Source organism: Podarcis erhardii (genome assembly GCF_964252035.2).
Source record: "Podarcis erhardii genome assembly, chromosome: 14".
NCBI classification, from domain to species: Eukaryota; Metazoa; Chordata; class Lepidosauria; order Squamata; family Lacertidae; genus Podarcis; species Podarcis erhardii.
In genome coordinates this window covers 32,694,221-32,713,616 of record NC_138503.1, presented here as the reverse complement: position 1 = coordinate 32,713,616, position 19,396 = coordinate 32,694,221, and positions in this window count along the sequence as shown.

Below are 19,396 nucleotides of genomic sequence, written 5' to 3'. Positions count from 1 at the left end.
TTGTCCCATTCTCTATTGAAGTTTTGCCCCCCCCCCCCGATTTCTGATCTCCCCCCATTCAATCTGGCCATCTCTGCATCTTGAGTGGCCTTGAGTGAATCACTCTCTCTGCTTTGGAGCAGGGTCACCTCTGCCACAAGGCATCTTCCTGTGTGTCCGTTTTGTGGAAAGTGCCACCTGAACATGCCCTCGCATTGAGTCAGGGCTTGCGTATGATGAATCAGGTCTCAGGGGACTGAAGTGCTCTCAGCGTCGTGCCAGGTCACATCCTGACTGAAGCTGGAATGCTCCACTCTCCTTTTCAGTCTTCTTCAACCTTGTCAGAGCTGGGTTATTTTGCCACCACTGCCATCCATCTCCTTTACTCCTTAATGATTTACTGCTAATCTGTCTAATCCTTTCCACGAGGGAAAAAGCCTTCAGTATTTCCTCCCCAACCTGGAGCCCTGCAGATGATGTTGGACTACAACTCCCATCAGCCCTAGGGAGCCTGGCTAGAGGATGTTGCAGCTGATGGGTGTTTGTGTTGAAATTGCAGCAGCAGAGATCATTCAGTTTGTAACTTAAAGGCTTGTTCTGCTAGTGCGAATGTCAAGTAGCCAAGAGAGGGCAGGTGGAGGTGTTGCTTAGCAATCAAGCAGAGTGGCATGATCTTTTCTGAGGTATTATGTGACCTGATTGGCTATGTAGTTCTGGGGGAGTTTTCATTTGTATGCTAGTTGAATGTCTCCCCACTGTGTATAAGGCCTGACCTAAGCAAGACAAAATCTCTCTGTTCCTTTCCTCTCCAAATTATACACTGTTTTTGTTCTATCTCCTCAGTCAATTGTTAAGAGGACTTTTCCCACTAGACTCACATCTGCCTTGTTTAAGGGACAAAGTGTAGTCCAAAACTTCTGTAGGGCACCAGTGTGGGGAAGGTTGGGTTCCAATGGGGTGGGGAATTTTTCCCTCTCAGTCAGAGGGCCTCATTCCCTCATGAACCACCTTCCAAAGGGCTGCCTGCAAGTAGTGGGTGAAGCAACAGTTGTGTGTCTTACTTTTAGACTACATTCCAGCCATGCAAAAGTCATCTCTCCGTTTTGGTAAGTGAGAGTCATTATCACTATTCAAGGATAAATTCAGGCCAAGCAAAGATGTAATGAAGATATAACAGGAATATGACAATGTGGCAAAAGGAACTCTACTTGCAGGCCTGACCTTTAGAAATTGCAGCTTTCAGAGTAAAGCCGTGAATTTTCCAAAGCTTAGAAACTTTCAGAAGGCAGAGAGGCTTCTCAGGACATGGACTGAGAAGTCCAAGGAGTCTTTGGCAGGAGCAAGGCCAGCCTCCCCCCAACTTGGTGCCTTCCAGCAGCTTTGGACTACAACTGCCACCAGCAAGGCAACTGGGGACAAGGACATTTTGCTGCCTGAGGCAAAGGGACAAGAACATCCACAAGTGCTATGTGCCCCCTTTGAAAAACGCCCCCCTGCCAGGTCACAACCCCCAGATTAGTCCAGCAATTTTTGCACAATGATGTTGCCTGATCTCTTGTCTCCTGCATCTTTAACGTGATCCCGGGTGATGCAGAGACTGCCCCGGCTGATTGACTCTCTGTTTAACCTTTCCCGATGTATTCATAAACACTTTACCAAGGGGAACAAAAGCCTCCCTCTGTGTGTGCATGTTTGCAATTGCGGCATTGTCATGACTTACTCTCCACACACAACAAAGTGTCAAGGGCTGCAGGAACTGAGGGGAGTCCAGGAAGGGTTTCTTCAGGGGTGTCGCAAGGGGAGGGGTGCGGGTGTGTGTCGCCCTGGGTGCCATGCTTGGGGGGGGTGACAACCCCCCCCTGGGCTGATCGGCGTGATGGCACTCGCACCCCCGGTGGGCGGATTTTTGCGATTGGCGTGATTGTCGTTGTGAAAATATGCCTTCTGATCGTGCAAATGCGCCTGGTGTGCTGCGCTGGCCACTTGCATCCCCGGCGGCCAGCACCACACACTGGGCATATTTGCGTGGGTGGTGGGCAGCGCTGGCACCCCCATTGAGGATCAGTGTACTGCTGCTGGCACCCCCGGAGGATCGGGCGCTGCCGCTGGTACCCCTGGGAGGATCGGCACACTCCTGTGGTTGGATCGCCCTGCCTCCGTGGGCAGATCACCCCACCCCTGGGTGCATGTCATGCCTAGCCCTGGCGCTCTCCCCCAAGCCCTGCCTGCCTGAACCGTGTCACCCCTTAAGCGGATGACATGGAGCTCACTGCCATGAACCTCCGCAGCGAACCGGAAGTGCCACTTACTCCTTCAAGCAGGCAGGAGCCGCCCCCTCTTGCAAGAAGGCATTGATCACCTCCCTGGCCCAGCCAGCTGTCCCCTCCCTTCTAGTTTTTATCAGCTACAAGGGGCAAAGGTACAGAGAGCAAGTGGTTACCCTGACCTATCCAAGCATCTTGTACACATCCTTGAGCCTTACTAACTGAAACTCATCCAACACAGCAGGACTAGACACCCCTCGATATTCAGCTGCTGTCACAGGAGAGTCAAGATAAATGCAAGCCGTTTTGCCCTCAAAATGCTTCCAAACAACTCACAGCGAGCTGCTGTCAGTTCTGCCACCGACTTTGGGCCACTCTCTTACAGGCCCCAGACTCAGGTTGTGTATATTTGTAAATAAAACCATGTAACCAAAAGACACAATAATTTTTGTTTACTTTCATTCCAAGAAAACTGAATCCTGGCTAAAGCTTTTGGAACCCCTTTTGGAATGCTTGGAGATTGGGGTGGCATACAACTGTACCAACTGAAATTAGTCTCTGCTTCAGTTTACATAAAGACTGCCTGTTTTGTCTTTGTTCGCATTCTGCATCTGTCAAAATAACCTGTGTGTTTTGCCAGAGGATGAAGACAAAACTGACAAACAGCTGTACATCTTCCAATGCTGACGGGCATGTTGGCTGAGGCTGATGGGATTTGTATCCAGAAACATCTGGAGAGGGGGAATTGTGGAAGGCTGATCTAGTCTAACATTCTGTCTCTAAAGGTGGCCAACCAAATGTCTTGGGGAAAGAGGGACAGGAAGGACAACAGCCCTCCCAGGCGGCTTTCAGCAACCAGTCCCACAAAAGTAGACCTACTGAAGTTAATGGACATGATGAACTTAGGTTCATTAAGCTCAAGGGTCTACTCTGAAATTACCTTAGGACAGATCCATACCGTACATTTAAGCCACATTCAACACATATTTAAAGCACATGGCTTTGCCCCAGCAAAGAATCCTGGGAGTTGTAGTTTCTCAGGGTGCTGGGAATTGTAGCTCTGTGAGGGGAAACCATCGTTCCCAAGATTTTGGGGGAAAGTGAAATGCTTTAAATTTATGGTATAGATCCGCCCTTAGTTGGATATAACCCTTTATTTCTATTGCGCCTTTCCTCTGGGACACTCAAGGTAGCTTACAAGCTACCATTTTATTTTCACAACAACCCTGTGAGGATGATTACAGCAGCAGCCTAGGACCCAGGAGGCCACGGTTCAAATCCCAAATTGGCCATGAGGCTCCCTGGGTGTGACCTTGGGACAATTGTCATCTCTCAGTAAATGAGTCCCCATCATGCTGCAGCCTCCCTGCTTCCCTTTGCCACCATATGAAGAAATCTCACAGCATCTTCCCCATGGCTTTAATTAAATTATGTTCAGTTGGGGGCTGCAGAAAGCAGATCCCTGGAGAAATGATTTGTAGGATGTGAGGAAGGACACCCCCAGACACCTTAGCCACTTTGAAACTAAGGTAAACCCTGTACTCAACCCTGAATAATTTCCTCTCCTTTCATATGACTTTCATTTTCTCAATAATAATAATAATAATAATAATAATAATAATAATAATAATAATTTTTAATTTATACCCCGCCCTCCCCAGCCAAGGCTGGGCTCAGAGCAGCTTACAAGCAATAATAAAAACAAGATGAATGATTACAACTTAAAAACAAAAATAAAATACAACATTAAAATAATGGAACATTAAAATATTAAAATGTAGCCTCATCGCAGGAGGAGAAGGAAAAGAAAAAAGAAAGAGAGGGAGGGAGGGAATCAAATTGGCTCCAAGCCAAAGGCCAGGCAGAACAACTCTGTCTTACAGGCCCTGCGGAAAGAAATCAGATCCTGCAGGGCCCTGGTGTCATGAGACAGAGCGTTCCACCAGGCCGGAGCCAGAGTTGAAAAGGCCCTGGCTCTGGTCGAAGCCAATCTAACTTCCTTAGGGCCTGGGACCACTATGGTGTTGTTATTTATGGACCTTGAGGCTCTCCGTGGGGCATACCAGGAAAGGCGGTCCCGTAGGTACGAGGGTCCTAGGCCATGAAGGGCTTTAAAGGTCAAAAGCAGCACCTTAAATCTGACCCTGTACTCCACCGGGAGCCAGTGCAGCTTGAAAAGCACTGGGTGAATATGCTCCCATGGCAGAGACCCCGTGAGGAGCCTCACTGCAGCATTCTGTACCCGCTGGAGTTTCTGGGACAGCTTCAAGGGCAGCCCCGCGTAGAGCGAATTACAGTAGTCAAGCCTGGAGATGACCGTTGCATGGATCACTGTGGCCAGGTCGGGGCGGGAAAGGTAAGGGACCAACTGCTTGATGCGGCAAAGGTGGAAAAATGTCGCCTTGGCTGTTGCTGTAACTTGCGCCTCCATGGAAAGGGAGGCGTCAAGGATTACACCCAAACTCTTAATGGAAGGCAATGGCACTAATTGGGCCCCCGCAAGAGAAGGGAGTTGGTCCCTCATCCCCATGCCATCCCAACCTAGCCATAGGACCTCTGTCTTCGAAGGATTTAGTTTCAATCGGCTCCCACGAAACCATCCAGCCACAGCTTCCAAGCATCTGGTCAGTGTGTTCGGGGTCGAGTCGGTGTGGCCATCCATCAGCAGATAGAGCTGAGTGTCATCAGCATATTGGTGACAGCCCAGCCCAAAGCTCCGGATAATCTGGGCAAGGGGGCGCATAAAGATGTTAAAAAGCATCGGGGAGAGAATTGCACCCTGCGGCACTCCACACACCAATTAATTGACGAAGAACGTTAATAGAAAAATGCAGGCGAGATTTTCAGCGCAGCACTGGTCCCCGACATGAGACAGCATTTCTGGGGTGTGTGGCTGGCATGATAAAGCAAAGACAGGCTGAGAATCAGCCTCTGTGGTGGGTGGGATAATAACGTCACCCTAACGAGACGCAGCCAGTTGTAACTTCCAGCGTCTAACTCAAAGCAGAGAACTGACTCTCTTCCGCCACCTGCTGGCGTAAAAAAAATAAACACATCATGTGCTGACATTTTACGCACTCAAGCATGCTGATGAAATATTAGATATTTATTGTTCATATGGGATCCGGGGCCTCCATGCAGATTGAACCTTAGCTTGACATTTATTTACCGCCAAATGAATTGCATGGCTCTTTCGGTCAACTTGGTGTGAACAGATGGTGATGGTGGTGAAGTACTTTTTACAGTGGGCCACAAGAGGTCACTGTTGGTATAATATATATTTTCTTCCTGGATTTCCGCTGCTTCTGTGCTTTTAGAAACACAAAATCTGCAGAGCTGGAAGGCACCCTGAGGATCATCTTATAATAATAATAATAATAATTTATTATTTGTACCCCGCCCATCTGGCTGGGTTTCCCCAGCCACTCTGGGCGGCTTCCATAAAAACCAGAAATACATTAAAATATCACAGATTAAAAACTTCCCTGAACAGGGCTGCCTTAAGATGTCTTCTGAATGTCAGGTAGTTATTTATCGCTTTGACATCTGATGGGAGGGCGTTCCACAAGGCGGGTGCCACTACCGAGAAGGCCCTCTGCCTGGTTCCCTGTAGCTTTGCTTCTCGTAATGAGGGAACCGCCAGAAGGCCCTCGGCGCTGGACCTCAGCGTCCGGGCAGAACGATGGGGGTGGAGACGCTCCTTCAGGTATACTGGGCCGAGGCCGTTTAGGGCTTTAAAGGTCAACACCAGCACTTTGAATTGTGCTCGGAAACGTACTGGGAGCCAATGTAGGTCTTTCAAGACCGGTGTTATGTGGTCTCGGCGGCTGCCCCCAGTCACCAGTCTAGCTGCCGCATTCTAGATTAGTTGTCCAAACCCCTGCAATGAAGGAATATGCAGCTGTCCCATACAGGGATCGAACCTGCAACCTTGGTGTTACCAGCACTGCGCTCTAACCAGCTGAGCTATCCAGGCTAGATACTTCTTTGTTTTGGATTAGACATGGGCAGTGGCGATGTCAGGCCATACTGGAAGATTAGGACAGGACACAACGCACCATTGAAGTATGGGACTTAGTTAAACAATGGAACTCCCTGCCACAGGAGGAAGTTGGTTGACCACCAACCAAGATGGCTTTCAAAGAGAATTGGACCAATTCATGAAGGAGAGGGCTACCATGGTGGGGATCATCTGCCTCCACAGCTGGAGACAGCAATACTTCTGAATCCCAGTTGCTGGTAAACACAGAAGGGGAGAGGGCTTTTGGGCTCGAATCCCGCTTGGTTAGCCATTGTGAGAACAGGAAACTGGACTGGATGGGCCATTGGTCTGTTCCATCAGGCGGCTCTTATGGAATTCTCTCCCACAAGAGGTAGTGATGGCCACCAATATAATGGAGGATGAGATTACCAGTGGCTACTAGCCATGATTTCTATATTCTACCTCCGCTGTTGGAAGCACCATGCCTCTGAATATCACTTACTGGAAATTGCAAGTGGAGATAGTACTGCTGGGGTGCTCTGCTTCTGCTTGTGGCTTTCCCAGAAGAGGCATCTGGTCGACCGGTGTGAGAATAGGATGCTAGACTGGCCTAATCCAGCAGCCAGATCTCTCTTATATTGTTATGGTGGCCAGAGAATGCTATGTATTGATGGCTTTGCCCCCCCCAAAAAAAAATCGTCATTAGAGGGAGGGGTCTTTTTAGCATGCCTGAAAATGTTCCAGAAATACAGAGGGCAGTTTTGTCTGAGCTCTAGAAGAACATGGTTCTGAGTCTGGGCTGTAAATACAGTGGTACCTCTGTTTACGAACTTAATTCGTTCTGGAGGTCTGTTCTTAAGCTGAAACTGCTCTTATCCTGTGGCGTGTTTTTGCTAATGGGGTCTCCCGCTGCACTCGTCCCTCCGCCACACGATTTTCGTTCGCATCCTGGGGCAAAGTTTGCAACCAGGAACAGCTACTTCCAGGTTAGCAAAGCTAGTAACCTGAAGCGTTCGTAACCAGAAGTGTTCGTAACCAGAGGTACCACTGTAGCCTTATATTTCTATACCACCTTACCTCCAAGGTGTCACATGAAATTCTTCCCCTCCCCATTTTATTCTCACAACAGCTCTGGGAGGGAGATAAGGCCACACGGTCACACCCAGTGAGCTTCATGGCTATGTGGGGCTGTCAGCTGGGAGCTCCAAGGTCACAGGCTTAACCACAAGTGGTGGCCATTTTGTGTGGGGGTTCCAATCCTGGCCCCCCCCCATGTTGACGGAATGAATGAATGAATGAATGTGATGGAGCTCACATAAGCCCACCCCATATGCCCTGTCCCACCCCTGTCCCTCCCTCTTCCGGGTCCAAAAGGAACTGTAGTCGTGCTTCAACTAGACGTGTGCAGAATGGTCGCCACCCCCTGTACTGCTTCATTCTGGCTCTCCCACTGGTTGTAATTTTAAAACATGGGTAATGGATGTACATCTGGGACAGTGTGCTAGGCTAGCTGTTAGGGTTTTTTTAAAAAGAAAGGAAAGGAAGGAAGAATATCAAGTGAATACGGTGTTCTAACGCTGAAGGTATTTATTTGACAGTTTTTGCTGACCTTGGAAAGCAATATTCTAGGAAGTGAAGGCGCTGAGTCATTCTGTATGAAATCACCAACAGAGGGCTGCCTGGAAGGCTGTTGAAGGACAGGAGTTAACCATGCATGATGTCATCCTAACAGGGGAGAAAATGGTACATCTCCAAACTGTCTTTCAATGCTAGTGGAAGGTTGGTTCTTACAGTAATGCATCCCCCAAGGTTTGGGGGGAAATAGCTAGACACTAAATCAGCAGAGGGCTGATATATTCTCTCCCTGCACTCCTCTTTAAAATAATAATAATAATAAAAATCAGAGGTATGGCGAAAATGAGAGAAAGCTGCTCCTACCCAAGAATACAGGAGACCAAATCCTTCAGCACTCAGGCTACTAATCTGATGCTGTAATCTGGGTTTGAATTGAACAGTCCAATGGGCCAGAGAGGAAAGCAGAGAGAACAAAGACTCGGGATTGTCAGTGGAACGAATCTCATTGTGTTGATCCATAGGCAAAGCTTTGTTCTGAGAAAAACATGACCTACAAGTCCAAAATCACATAAGCAGAAGCTGCTGGATCAGGCCAATGGCCCATCTAGTCCAGCATCCTGCTCCCTTAGCAGCTCTGAATGATTTTAGGAATCATCTTAAGAGTTTTGAAGAAAGTCATAGCAACATTAAGTAAAAGGAAGTAGCTAGATAAAAGTGCTTAGAAAATAACAGGGGCAAATAGTATGAATTAAGAATAGCACTGTAATAGCTTTGACAAAGCATCACAGCATGTCCTACTTTACAGGGGACAACCATAAGAACACAGGAAGCTCCCTTATATTGAATCACACCCTTGGTCCAGCTAGGCCAGTATCACCGACACAGACTGGTGGCTGCTCTCCAGGGTTTCAGACAGAAGCCATCCCTACCTGGAGATGCCTGGGACTGAAACTGGGACCTTCTGCATGCCAAGCAGGTGCTCTACCTCCAACTCATCCGTCCTCTTTAAATTTCCTACCCTAACTGAAGAGTTGGCCTCTTTTGAACCAAGACTCTTGGAGAATGAGAACATAAGAAGAGCCCGCTGGACCAGATCAATGGCCCATCTAATCTCGCATCCTGTTCTCACAGTGGCCAACACAGTTTTGCCAGGAGGGAACCCACAAGCAGGACCTGAGCAATTCACAATAGCGACTCACTCCATCTCCTGTGGCTTCCAGGAGATGGAGAACCATATTGTGGCTAGCAGGCACTGATATCTTTATCCTACATGAACCGCCATCATAATAAATACCCTTATCCTACCTCCCTACCACCCCCAGGGAAGTGCCAATCTTCTGTAGCAACTTGCACCACCGGCACTTTCTCACTCCAGATATTACGTATGTCCACACACACACCCGTTCCCCCCGTCCTGTTTGCAGACCTGGTCTCCATGGCGTTCTCCCACTAGAGAAATGTTCCCGGTGCACTTTAAAGAGAGAGGAGGGGAGGCTGAGAAGCTGTCAGCTCTCCCCATCCATTTCTCCGTCAGATGGTTTTACACCCCCACAAAACAAAAGGCAACCCGAAACAGTGGTTGTCCCACAACACTCCCTTCTTTCCCCATAACTCATTGGCCCGGTTCCTTGGGAGTAGGCAGGGAACCATCTGAAGCAAATTCTTTTAGATTTGCACTTAGAGCCTTTCAGGCATGTCTGTTTCTCTGATGTGTCGTATCTTATTTTTCCTTTCTCTCCACATCCCCTTTTTTCCTTCTTCTTCAAATCCACCTTTATCTCCCCTCCGTCCATCCTGGTCTTTTTAGTCTTTGTGTCATAAGTGTTTGTTCGAAAGATTTACAGCCTGCCCTTATCCAAAAAGAGAGAAGGTGATATGTGGTCATAAAAAACACATGATGACATTGCCGTTAAAATAATACAAAAGCAATAAACTCAACAGTAAAAAAGCCCCTCTGTAAAGCAAATATCATAAAATGGCTCGCAGTTACAAGGGGGGGGGGGAATCACAAGTGAAATGAAGAAATGGGGATTGTCCAAAAAAAAACAAGCATCCCTGCCACTTCCATCATCTCCTGGAGTAATTGTCTTCTGCCCTTCTTTCCTTCTTTCTTTCTAGTTACTGAAGTTAAACATGGCTGGTTGTTAGTACAAATTAGGAGCCCAGGGACATAGGATGCTGCCTTATACAGCAGCTGTATACATTGCCTTACACAGTACTGTCTACACTGATTGGCAGCAGCTCTCCAGGATTTCAGGCAAGAGTCTCCCCCCTCCCTACTTGAAGATCCCATCAGGGACTGAGCCTGGGACTTTCTGCATGCAAGACAGTGCTCCACCACTGACCTCTGGCCCCTGCCCTTAATCAGTGCTGTGCCAAAAATTTATCCTGCATTAAAAACAACAACACACTATTCCCCATCAATTAATGGGAAAAGAAAATAAAGTGTAGAGAAAAATTCAGTGAAGTGCTTATGGTTGCTGTGCTGTTCTTTTGTCCATTTCTAGGTTACCAAGCTGGGACGCAGGTGGTGCTGTGGGTTAAACCACAGAGCCTAGGACTTGCTGATCAGAAGGTCAGTGGTCCGAATCTCTGCGATGGGGTGAGCTCCCGTTGCTCGGTCCCTGCTCCTGCCAATCTAGCAGTTTGAAAGCATGTCAAAGTGCAAGTAGATAAATAGGTAGCGCTCCGGCGGGAAGGTAAATGGCATTTCTGTGCACTGCTCTGGTTTGCCAGAAGCAGCTTAGTCATGCTGGCCACATGACCCAGAAGCTGTACACCGGCTCCCTCCCAGTAAAGCGAGATGAGCGCCGCAACCCCAGAGTTGGTCATGGCTGGGCCTAATGGTCAGGGGTCCCTTTACCTTTAGGTTACCAAGGGGTGAATGTGAACGTGTTTCCTCTTCTGTAAATAAGTGTGGGGAACCATTGCCCCCCCAATCTGTGTATTCCAACTCCCATCATCCCTGGCCAATAGCCATGCTTGGTGGCACTGATGGGAATCGCAGTCCAGCAACATTTGAAGAGCCAAAGGTTCTCTGGACCTGCTCTCTGCATCTCTTTGGGGATCTGCACTCTGCCACCTTTCTGGGTGCCCACACTTCAATTAAAGGTCTTGTATGGTTCCCCACCCCGCTCTTTTTTCCAGAGCAGGAAGTATGGGCAGCCAGGAACTGCAGTTTGCAGCCCCCGCCCGCCTCCAGCTTCCCACACTTCATTTAAAGTTCAAGGCAAAGCATCACAAGTTAATTCCTCTCATGGAGCTATTTCAGGTCAAGAAGTGTGAGCAGCTGGGGAGGCTGCAAAGCGCTCGAGAAAAGTTGCCCTCTATCACCTCATGAGGATAAGGAAAGCTCAAAACTCACAGCCATTAAAGTGGGGGGGGGGGGCACCTCTATAGGGCTCCAGGAATAAGACAGGAAAATGGAAGTCAATTTTTCAGTGGAAGAAAAGTTCCAAGGAAACTGGAGGGCATATTTTGGCACACCTCTCCTGCAAATAGGGCAGGCATCTGTTTCTTTCACACTCTCCCACATTGCCTGGAGTCTCCTGTTCCTTTAAATGGCACCACCCACCCTGGCTGCAATGCAAAATCTGAGAAGTGTGTAATCACATCAGTAGTTTGTTCTGATCCGCAAGAGAGTTCAGGAATGCCAAATGGAGTCCTTCTGCTGAAAAAAGTGGACTGAAAAAATTCTTCCTCCATCCACGACACTTATGTGATTCTACCATTCTTGCTTCCTTCTCAAAGAGCACCCCAGGAAGCTTTCCCCATAACCCCACCATTCCCATGTCTGATTGTAACTTAGTGTGCTACTACTCCTTAGCATGCGTAACTGAAAAAACTGCAAATTGCACCCAAAAACATAAGAAGAGCCCTGCTGGATCAAGCCCGTCTAGTCCGTTATCCTGTTCTCACAGGGGCCAACCAGATTCTTGGGGAAAACCTGGAAGAGGGACCTGAGCCCAAGAGCCCAAGAGCCCAAGAGCCCACTCTCCTGCTGCAGTTTCCAGTGACTGGTATTCAGAAGCATTGCTGCCTCCAACAGTCTAGGCAGAGCATAGCCATTGGGGCCAGTAGCCACTGAGAGCCCTCTTCTCCATGAATTTCTCCATTCTTTCAGAGCAATCCAAGTTGGAGCAAGTTCTGCAGCTTAACTGCATACAGAAGGACTTTCTGTTACCTTCCCTAAATCCCTCCCCAGGTTTTAGTGTTATGAGAGAGGGAGAAAAACATTTCTCTTTCCACTTTCTCCATACCCTGCATAAATTTCTATCGAAACACCTGTTGACTCACCTTTCTCTAAACTGAAAAGTCCCCAATGCTGCAACCTCTCCTCATATGGCAAGCAATTCTTGGTTCAGCTCTGCCTCCCTTTCCTATTGTCACCCGTGTCAATTTGGTGCAGTGGTTGGAGTGTCAAATGAGGACCTGGGACACCAGCTTTCGAATCCTGACTCAGCCATGAAGCTCACTGGGTGTGACCTTCAGTTAGCCTAACCTATCTTGTGGGCTGTTGTGAGGATGAAACAAGGAGGGGGAGCAGCGTTTGAAATTCACCAGGCGCATTTTGCACCTGGCTATCAGCCACTTGCCACCAAGTGAAGATGCCCGGGTGCCAGGATGGTGCCTGATGTCTTCCCCATCTGGAGGAGCATTCCTGGGGATCCTGGGATCTTGACCCTTTTCACACATTAGCAACACATCCTGTAGAATTATATTCATTATATTTTATCTGCACAATCATAATGAATTTCAGGAACCAAAAAGTTGTATTGAAAAATAAGACTTTAGAGCCCCAAAATGGCAACTAGGCATTCCATTTTGGTGATTGTATCCCTGGTTTAATAAGCTAGGCACCAAAATGTTGCCAAAATGGAATGCCTAGTTGCCATTTTTAAGCCAGACAGCTTGAAAATCAGTTTATGCAATATTGACACTGAGGGAGAGATCCAACCCACATGGACCAACTTGAGCTCCATGGACACAGGAGAACAGGGTGTTACCTTAAACTGACTGAGACCATTGGTTCAATCTAGCTCAGTATTGTCTACACTGACTGGCAGCAGTTTTCCAGGGTTTCAGACATTCCAAGCATTAAACCTGGGACATTCTGCATGCAGAGCAGATGCTCTAACACAGGACTTTTCTGAAATGAGTGTTTCAACAGCACTCATAAGGAACAGAGGAAGCTATCTTATACTGAATCAGAACATTGGTTCATCTAACTCCATTCTGTCTACACTGACTGGCAGAGACTCTCTAGCAGTGCAGTGGTTTGGAAGAAAGGTGCGATGTAAGAAATGTAAGAAATAAATTAGATGTTAGGTTGTAAGCTCCTTGGGGCAGAGATCTATCCTCTAGTCCTGTGTAAAGTACCGTCCACAGGGATTGTGCTTTAATTAATTAATTAATTAATTGACTGACTGATTAATTATGTACTCTGTTTTTCTTTCTTTTTGTAACTGTTTCAATTGCTCTTCCTCCCTCTCCCTGCAAGCCATCTCCATTTATACTCGCATCCCCCAGACCCGGACGGAGGGTGCTCTCTTGTAACAAATACCTTCAGGAGTGAGGTCACTTCTCACAAGCAGGACCCCCGCCCCCCCACCCGCCGTGGAGATTCCCCAGCTGTTGTTTTTGGATGAAACAGGCATCCTCTCAGTAGACAGCTGCAGGAAAAGTGAAAGTTGACTTTCTTTCTTTCTTCTCCTGCAGTTGTCCCTGGGCAGACAGGCAGACATTTTGTGGTAGTCCAAGGGAAATGGTTAGGGGGTGGGATTGCATATGAAGTGTGTGTTTTAATAAGCCAATGCAAAGCAGCAAAACAAAGACAAACCCTGCATACAAAATATGCTTAAACCAGGGGCAGCATCCCCCAATTTGGGGCAGTGTGTGGAGTGGGGGGCTAATCCGGTCCAGCAGAGATTTTCAAATAAAGCTTCAGGTTATGTTTCAGCTTGGAGGAAGAAAAAAGGTGTTCTGAATACAGGAATCTGCATTGGACTGAGTCGGATTATTTGTCCATCAAGCTCAGTATTCCTACTCTGACTGGCAGCAACTTTCAAGGGGACAATCCCTGGAGTGCTGAGGATTGAACCCAAGACCTTCTGTATGCAAAGCAGATGTCCTATCACTGAGCTCCAGCCTTTTCCCATTAGTAGTGGTTTATATTCCAGTCCATTTCGACTCCCATTTTATGTTTCTAACCCAGGGAACTGGAGAAGATTCTTGTCCCGTCCAGTAAAAACTGTGCACTTTTTTTTTTTAATGTAATAATTTCAGCCATGAAAATTGAAGTCGTCTTGGACCTCGTCGGCATTTCACCACTAAAGCCTTTTCAAGCTCTCTCCCTTTATTAAAGGCCACTCTGGACCCAATTTTAATACTACATGAAAGAAAAGATTTTATTAAGTCCCCGTAATGAAAGAACCATATGTCGCCTTTCTCACACCACAATAGATGTTTCTGCTTTGTGGCAGTATTGCTTCCAGACTAAGGCTCACCTCTCTGCTTAATAAATTCACCAAAGGATATAGTCAGGAAGCTTTTCCTGATGAGCCTTTCTTGACAACCCCACCTAGGTCCAGAGTTTAAGGCAGGACATTACGGCTGAACCACATTAGTTTCAAGGTCTCTGAGATGCACCCTTGATGTGGGAATGGAGGGTCTCCTGTTTGGTCAAGAGAACTGGGAGCTTGGGCAGGGGAACATTTTGTGGGATGTAATCCATTGCAGCAGTCACATACAGTGGTACCTCGGGTTACAGACGCTTCAGGTTACAGACGCTTAAGTGTACAGACTCCGCTAACCCAGAAATAGTACCTCGGGTTAAGAACTTTGCTTCAGGATGAGAACAGAAATCGTGTGGTGGCAGCGGGAGGCCCCATTAGCTAAAGTGGTACCTCAAGTTAAGGACAGTTTCAGGTTAAGAACGGACCTCCAGAATGAATTAAGTTCTTAACCTGAGGTACCTGTTATGTACTGAAGTTCCCACCCTGGGCCAGTAGGGAGATACTGTAGATAGTTATGTAAATAAGGGATCGGAAGTGACGTTCATTGATTGGATAGTTTTAGAAAATTGTTACAGTTACATTGTACTGGAGCTCTATATAAGCAGGCTGACTGAACCCTTCAATTCAGTTCTGTCCTGACCTGTGAATAAACAAGTGCTGTTTGAAGAATTGCTGTGTCGTCTGATATTTTCACCCACAACTTAACAGTACCACTGTACAACATTCCTTGTTTCCCTAGAGTGGGTGCAGGCAGGAGGATGTTACTCCAGTCAGTATAACTTCCTGTTTCACTGGTCTGGAGCGTCCTCCCCCTGCATGTGACCAGGGAGATGGGTGTGACCGCAGCCATCTTTCTCTCTTGATGCCATGCTGCTCTCCTGCAGCCATTTTGTTCTCTTGATGCTGTTCTCTTAATGTATTTTGCTGTCTGCTGGCTCTCAGCCAGCAGCACATGGGCTCAATCCCCATATGGGATGAACTCACACTATGTTCTGTAACTACAAGCTAAAGTCAGGGATCATACTGTGAACTGAATGTGAGTAAACTTCTTGTTACTTTTAAGGAAAGACTCTTGTGTCTTTATTCTTTTAGGAGGGATCAAAGGGGACACCAGGAATAATCCAGTCTTATCAAGCCAGACCGGATTGCTTAACTAAAGAGATTCAAACGAATCTGCAAACTAGGTTCCTGATGTATTGAAGGGAATCTGCTCTGCTACATGACTCACTAGCGTGAGTGAAGGAAGGATAATATTTAATCAATATATCGTCTCCTACTATCCTTAACATTCCCACACCATTGGCATGGGAAAATTCACTGGTGGGCAGAGAAATGTAGAACTGCAACGTTTGCTTAATCTGTAACCCACCCCAACTTTCCCTTTCTCCATCTGTCTTGCCCACCCAGATTCCTCCCCCCCCCTCCATTAACATGGTTCTGAAGTGATCACTTGTTGAGGGCAACATGAAATTAATCTGAGAGCTATATGCAGACTTCAGGCCAAAGCTTCACTCTGCTAACAGAAAGGGGACATCTGTCAGGAGGACCATCCATGGATTCAAAGCACAGTATTACACCTCACCTAGGATCCACCAGGACTCACCACTCCCTGCTCTGGGAACAGCCCTTCCTGTCTTAGGATGCACTTCCTGTCAGCTGACTTTGTCTGTCCTTTAGAACAGGCGCATGGGTAGTTTTTCAATCTAGGGGTTTCTATTTTCCCTTCTGGGCACCACCTGCCAGGGGTAGGTGGGGCCAGAGACAGGGCAATAAATGCAATTTTTACCTTTGTACAGTAGGCCTGTTTCTTCACAGACACACACAAATCCTCTTTATTTTCCACACAGGGAAGTAAGAATGGTGCCATGCAAGGAAGTAGGAGTGGCAGTAGTGGTCATGAGGGCACTAATGTTGCTTGAGGTCCTAGGAGGAAGTCAGCATTTTCTGAATCACTCTCTTTAATAGTGAATGCAAGTGGTGAGAAGCAAGAAGGAGGTACATAAGGCTTATCAGCACACTTGGGAAAAATGCTCAGAGTTCCAGACATAAACCAAGGGGTCATGCCTCCTCTGTCTCACACACTCACTCACACACCCCACACACAGCTCAGCAAGGACTGAGCATGTTCAGTAGCCATGGAATACTGTGAAAAGAAATGGAAACTGGGGGCAGTGTCACAACAACTCTTTGCAGTAGATCTTGTCCCAATGACGCAGTTGTGAGGACTAAAGGCCTTTCCACCGATGCCTAAGACTCCTCCTCCTCCCGGCCTTTCTCAAGCAACTTGAGACTCCATCAACAGGTCTGTCTCTGCTCTACCCTCTTCATACCTCTTCTGGTTCTGGGAGCTCAGCAAGAAGGGGAGACCCCCCCCCCCGGTTTCTTCAGCAGCCTGCCTGATCTCTCTCTTGGCCCTGCTCCTCTCCAGCCTCCACGTCTGCCTCTGATTCTGGACTGCTGTCTCCCACAGACTCTTCCTGTTCACTCAGCCCTGTTACCTCTTCAGCCTCCAACAGCCCTTCCCCCTGTCTGCCCCCTCTGGCCACTCCTCCTCATCCCACCACCAATATCCTGGCTCTGAGCCTTCTTCCCTTGGGGGTTCCCCAGCTGGTGCCTCTCACCATTCCTCTGCATCCAGCCAGTCCATGGCACTGGCTCGCTGGCATCCTGACTAAGAGAACTCCTTTGGGGAGCTGAGAGGCTCCATTGCAACCTTTTTGTTTCCTTTATAATCAGTCATAGCAACTGGATGCCTGCACCTCCTACAGTTTCTGGTGGCTGACTGCTGTGTACCGTGAAGCTCCTTCAAACCCATCAATCTGTACAACATGGCAATATCTGATATCATGTAGTTTAGCCTTCTTCGACCCAGCTGGGCACGCTGGGGTTGATGGGAGCTGTAGTCAAAAAAAGTCTGGAGGGCATTGGGTTGGGACAATTCATAAGCTCTCCTCCCTTCTCTGCCTCTTCCTCCTGTCTCAAACCCAGAGAGATCTGGCATCTTCGCTTCCAGTCTGAGCTAGAAATAGGAATTCAGTGTCGATCAAACGCTTCCAATAAATGTTTTGCATCCACACCCACCTCTTAAAATAAAATAAAAATGCAGTTTTAAGATGTTGATTTATTTAGTTCTCTGCAAGTTCCCAGGATCAGTGAGCGCCTGATGATTTTATTTCAATTGGCCAACGCCAGCCCAGCAATCTGCTTTTCCACTTAAGCCGTGAGCATCCTTCCACTTAAGGAGAGACCGAAATAGTCTGTGTTTATTTTATAACTCCAGCTCCCCCACCCCAAATCCATGGAAGAGGGTAATCGCTTAGCAGCCAATTTGAAAAAACACTTCATATGCAGTCATTTGTGGGGAGGGGATGGTTGAGAAGGGAGAGGCTGGGGTAAGCCACCATTTCCCCTATGGCCCCCTCCCTCAAATATGGCTCTGTGATGGAATCTCGCATTCGTTCTCTGCAGAGTTGGTTTTGCTATTAAGATCTTTATTCCACTATAGATTGCTTTAACATTCCTTTGTTTCTCTCTCTACGCTTTGAGCTTGTCTTTGGAACACCTAGCAGCCCTCATTGTGCCATAAGCGATCTTGGTTCCTATTGGTTTCCAAGAAGGTTTTCAGTCTCCACCCCCCTGCCACCCCCTTCACCCAAACATCCCAGTTAGATAGCACCAAGTGAGTCCATTGCTGCCAAGAAGAGACTTGTCAACACAGCGCAACAACGAAAAAATAGTGAAAAAATGAAGCAAAAGGGAAAGAAGAGATTTTTCTAGGAATTCTTATTTGCCAATGTTTTGTTTTGACTTGGGATTGAATCCCGTGATTGAAGCAGAGTTGAAGGGGAGGGGAAAGAAATGGATTGGGGGACAAAGAAAGACAACAGAAAAGCTCAAAACCAAGCTGAGATATGTAAGAAACGTTTAATTGCAGCAATATAGCTGAACTGTGTTCCAATGTGCATTTTCAACTGTGCTGGAAAAGCACCAATTTCCAGTGTTCCTTGTCAAAAACATGTGTATGTTTGTTTAAAGTCCCCTCCCCAGCTTCACTCTCGGTTGCCCTCTCTGATCAACCTAATTTCGCTATGTCCTCTTTGACGGCACTGCAGCCGATTGCCTCCAATGTTATACAGCTACACTAGGGCAGAATCTACACTCAGATAAAAAATACTCTGAAAATGCTTTTTTTTACATTGGATTTTCCATAAGGCTCACCATCGCCATCTAGTGCCCCATTGTATATTGCGCTTAAAACTCACTTAAAACGTTTTGTTTGCAGATGTATAGCTGAGTCCTTTGTGATTTCATCCTGTCAAGTGTAGCATTGTAGCACTATGCCTTTCACTCTATGCAGTCTGTGGGTTGAGAGAAAAAGAGATCACAACTACACCATACATTAAAAGCACATGGCTTCCCCCAAAGAACCCTGTAGGGGGCTCTGAATTGTCCCTCTATGAGGTGTAAACTGCAGTTACCCCAGGATTTTTTGGGTTGTAAATAATGTGCTTTAAATGTATGGTAAGTGTGTGCACTAACCCCAGGTAGTGCCACCATTAAAATATTAAATCATTAAAAAGTTCCTCGTAATGTTCCCAGACCCTCCAAATGTTCCTATTTTCCAGAGACACTCCTGGATTTACAGAAGCTGTTTTGATTTGATCCTGGAATGTCCTGCTTTTCCTTCAAATGCCCCTGTTTTCTTCAGAGGAATGTTGAAGAAATGTTCAACTGAAATATGCTCTCCTGTAAACTTAATCCAATTAGATAATCTTCTATGTGGCAGCCCTTTGAGCATTTCAAAGGTGCTGCCATTCTCTCTCTCTCGTATTATTTATACAAACGTGTGTATGAACATATTTATATTTATATAATAATATATAGTATAAATGTTGACTGGGAACCCACATAGATGCTTTTGGAAAACGGGTTTATTTTCATGCAAAATCTCTGAAAAGCAGTTTTCAGACATATTAATCTCACAGAGATTAAAAATGAAATGTACCACCGGCCAGTCTACCAACATGAAATGGAAGGATTTCAAGAACTCAGTTTCTCCCAGGAGTGTCCAAGAAGTCTGA